The 4,691-nt window shown below is 41.3% G+C and overlaps 1 long non-coding RNA gene across 1 annotated transcript; it reads left to right on the top strand.

Moving 5' to 3' along the window:
• The first annotated feature begins 712 nt into the window (after positions 1–712).
• Positions 713–1,749, top strand: LOC117448950 (uncharacterized). The gene is made up of 2 exons (XR_004552425.2): positions 713–1,062; positions 1,172–1,749. It is a non-coding gene; the product is annotated as an uncharacterized lncRNA (long non-coding RNA).
• Positions 1,750–4,691: the final 2,942 nt, after the last annotated feature.

Raw genomic sequence — 4,691 nt, 5'->3', positions numbered from 1 at the left:
ACTGTATTTTTAGCTAACAGTAATGTTATTAGCATAATACTGATACACATTTTATTTCAGGTTGAGTATAGCTTGAGTATATATATATACGTATATATTTTTGTGTGTATATATCAATAAACATATATATATATAAACATAAACATGTCAATAGATATATGTATAAACATAGAACAAAAATGCTCTTCACTTATTTAACCCTTTTTTCTCAACCTTTCCCTCTACCAGCCAAGGCCCCTGTATTGCAGGGTCAACCTAAGTGTCCCTGTCCTGGACAGGTTTTTGAATGACCAGGACACACGCCCTGATTTCAGGCTGAGCAGGGAGTCCCTGAAGGGGCTGCTGGAACTCCTGGGTCAGGACAGGAGACATGGATGGGGGGCCACAATTGAGACCCTGGTGTTCCTGTTCTGGCTGGCAAGTGGGGCATCATGCAGGGTGGTCTCCAGAGTTTTTGGGATGCCTAGATCCACGGTACATCGGATTGTCCACAGAGTGACTGAGGAGGTGGTGGCCATTTGCCACCAGGTCATCCACCTCCCCAGGACAGCAGAAGACCTGGAGGCTGTGTCGCGTGGGTTCGCAGGGCTGGCCAGACACAGAGCCTTCAGAAAAGCTGCTGGAGCAATCGACGGCTGCCATGTCCGCATCGTGCCACCAAGCGGCCCTAATGGTCACTGCTATAGAAACAGAAAACTGTTCAGCTCCATTTTGCTGCAGGCTGTTTGTGACCATCAGGGCCGCTTCATCGACACGTACGTGGGCTGGCCTGGGTCAGTCCATGACTCTAGAGTGCTCCGCCACAGCCCACTCTATCGGCAGGCACTCTACCCTCCTCCAGGGCACTATATTCTCGCAGACGGGGGGTACCCCTGCCTCCAACATCCACTCCCCCTCATCACTCCCTACAAACGGCCGCTGCAAGGTGTGGGACCCCAGCGCTTCAACAGCCATCACTCCCGGGCACGCTCCATCATCGAGCGTGCCTTCGGGGTGATGAAGACATGATTCAGGAGTATCTTCCTGCAAGCGCTGGAGGTGCACCACACCTTCGTTCCTCAAGTAAGTAATCACTCATTAGGACATTTTGATAATACTGAAGAGTAGATCTAACATGAGGTATAACATATATATATATATTTATATATTTCTGCCAATTTTTAAATTTCAGATCATAACAGCATGTGCCGTCCTCCACAACATCTGTATTGGGGCCGGCGACATCATGGCCCCAGAAGAGGACACTGTGGAGGATGTAGCGGAGGATGAGGGGGAGAATGTGTTGGAGGCAGTCAGTGGTGCTCCTTGGCGGGACCAACTGTCTGCGGAGGTGTCTGCCCTGGAGGAGGTTCCTGGTGAGCACGATTATGTGTAAAGGTATGTAAAACAATTGACGAGCTGTGATAAAATAACCGTGTGCAATATTTATATACATCTTTTGTTCTTATCTGCTGCTGAAAACATCTTAGTGACATGGCAGCCGTCGATTGCGTCCGACCCTGCGAACCCTAGCCCTAATGGACAATCCGATGTACTGTGGAGAGAAGCATGCCCAACAGCTCTGGAGACCACCCCAAATGAAGCCCCACCCACCATCAGAGGACACCAGGGTCCTAATTGTGGCAGCCAGGTCCAGCAGCACCACCTGGGACTCCCTGCTCAGCCTGAATGTGTATATAGTTTAAATGTTGTTTTATTTGTATGTTGTTTCATTTGTATGTTGTTCCATCAAATAAATTCTAAGTTTCATATTGCTCATTACATTTATTTATTTATCTACTAATTTTTCTAGGAGAGAAAAAAGCCTGTTAAGGTTCTCCCTGTTCTCCTCCCTCTGCTGCTTCATGTCCTCTCTGATGAGGTCCATTAGCCCATCCTTTCTATTTCTTTTAGGCCGGGATGGCCCTGCCTCAACCTGATCCTCGTCCTCGTCCTCCTCTTGGTCCCCCACTGCTGAACTTGGCCGCGGCGTGTCCTCTGGAATAGAGGATATTAGGACAGGCGGGCAGATAGAGGGCCTCTGTCCTAATATCTCATCCATTTGGACAAACCACGGCCAAGTTGGAGCAGTGGACTCCCTCTCCTGACCCTGGGTATTTGCAATCCTAAAGGCAGAGTAAAACAATCATGGCATTACAAAAAAAAACACCAGCAGATAAACAAATGTCAGCAAATGTGTTTATTAACTTGTAAAACTCACATACTTTATATCTTTTTTTAAGATTGTCCCACTTCTTCTTAGCTTGCAGGGGAGTTACACTTCCCTGCAGGCCCATATCTTCCAAAACCGTCCTAATCACAGAGAGAATAGTACAACATCTAGTATTATGAATAAAACAATAACAATGTCACAACTAAGGATACACACTTAGGAAGAAATCTTCTTTTTCTTTTTTAATGGTGGCATGGAGACATCCCCAGTGCTTGAATTGAAATAACAAAGGTGCCAGTACTCTAAATCAGCAACTGTTTCAAGTACATTTTATGTATACAGCCCAAAAACAAGAATTTGGCTCAAAGGTCTTTACAATCTGTACAACATACGACTCCCTCTATCTTTATCCTCATATCTTTGATTCAGTAATTAAAAAGATACTACTATAATATAATATTACTACTGGGTGGGTGTTGCAACTAAGCATAAACACAACAAATATGCGTACCTAGATGCGTCATGAGGTGCCGGTACGCAGTAAGAACTAAAATTATGGGTAAAATGGGTACAAATCAGAAGTCCCGGTACTAGACAATACTAGTTGTTTTATTAGAATGGAGTGTATGAATTGAGGGATGATTCATAAAATAAGAATGATACAAACTGGATATTGTGCCTTACCTCCAAGCGATGCTCGCGGAGAATTTGGCCCCGGTGAAGAGGGGCCACGCATTTGAATGAATTTAGTCTGCTACTTGCTCCCTATCAAAATAAATTGTTGCAGTAAGATTTGTATAACAAAAGCAGTTAAATAAATAAATTAGCTTTATAATGAATCCCAACAATATGAAAACCATGGTTCTGATTTACAACATGTCGAAATATTTTCACTTCATATTATTTTATGTATACAAAGAAGACATCTCCAATCGCCCGTATCTTTAAATAAAACAGTTAAATCGGTTTACTGTTTCATGTTGTTTACTATTTGGGTGAGTTGAAACCCTATACTTACATTTAAAAACAAATTCGGCTCCCGCCGAAGCTTGAGCCGTTGCCGGGACGTTAGAAGCCATTTTATTTTTAAATAACTCATTCGTCACCGTCGCCCATTGCATCCTGGGATATGGTACACCGCGGAGTGTACATCAGATGTATCCTCAAAATCTGGGAATAGAAGGCTGCATTTGTGGGCTGCATTCGGAGGAATCTTGTCTTTCTTTTGAATTGGGACAGCCTTCGTGACGTATGCGGTCTTCGAATGCATCCTCAGGAGGATGCGGCCGCTGAATTGGGACACAGCCTGAGTCAGTGAAACAAGGCTGTTTTGAAACATTTGAAAGATTTATGCTTAACTCTCTCAAAAAGTTACTGAAAGATACACTTTTATTTTTAAAAGCTGACCACTACCATGAAAGTACTCTGTTTTATTAGATTCCGTAAAAGCATCTGACTCTTAAGGGCAGTTTGTGATTTTGAGGCTATTTCAGTGAAACAAGGGTGTTTTGAACATTTGACAGATTTATGCTTAATTCTCTCAAAAAAGATACTGAAAGATACACTTTTGTATTTAAAAAAGCTGAAAAGTAGATAGTGAAGTACTTTGTGTCAGTAGATTTCCGTAAGAATCTGACTCTTAATGACATTTTGTGATTTTGAGGCTATTTCAGCGAAACAAGGCTGTTTTGAACATTTGACAGATTTATGCTTAAATTCTCTGAGAAAGGTACTGAATGATACACTTTTGTGTTTAAAATCTGAAAAAGTAGATAATGAAGTAGACTTTGTGTCCGTAGATTTCGTTAAGATTCTGACTCTTAATGGCAGTTTGTGATTTTGAGGCTATTTCAGTGAAACAAGGCTGTTTGAACATTTGACAGATTTATGCTTAAATTCTTTGAGAAAGTTATTGAAAGATACACTATTGTGTATAAAAGCTGACCATTACCATGAAGTACTTTGTTTTAGTTAAGCATATACACTTTTGTATTTAAAAGCTGAAAAGTAGATAATGAAGTAGACTTTGTGTCCGTAGATTTCGTTAAGAATCTGACTCTTAATGGCAGTTTGTGATTTTGAGGCTATTTCAGTGAAACAAGGCTGTTTGAACATTTGACAGATTTATGCTTAAATTCTTTGAGAAAAGTTACTGAAAGATACACTTTTGTGTATAAAAGCTGAAAAGTAGATAATGAAGTACTTTGTTTTTAGTAGATTTCGTCAAGCATCTGACTCTTAATGGTCCTCTCTAAATTTGATTCAGGGTTTGTTTTAAATGATTTGTGCTTTGTGTGTACAGACACACAGAAAACACTGAAAAACACAAAAAAGAAGGACTGTAATACACATGTATCAGACACGCTCCCCTTGCTATAATGAAGACAACAGTTTTTAAATGTAAAAAAAACCCCACTTTTTTATTTTTCACACACAAAATCAATAGTTATACTGATTGTAGCATCCCCTGGACCGTCTCCAGCTTAGAATTCCCCATATTACTGGAGATATCGTGATGGAGTTTTTTCACTTCAGTCAA

The sequence above is a fragment of the Pseudochaenichthys georgianus genome, chromosome 7 (genome assembly GCF_902827115.2).
Source record: "Pseudochaenichthys georgianus chromosome 7, fPseGeo1.2, whole genome shotgun sequence".
Classification (NCBI taxonomy): Eukaryota; Metazoa; Chordata; class Actinopteri; order Perciformes; family Channichthyidae; genus Pseudochaenichthys; species Pseudochaenichthys georgianus.
Note: the sequence above shows the minus strand (reverse complement) of the source record. Positions and strands in the feature narration are given on the sequence as shown.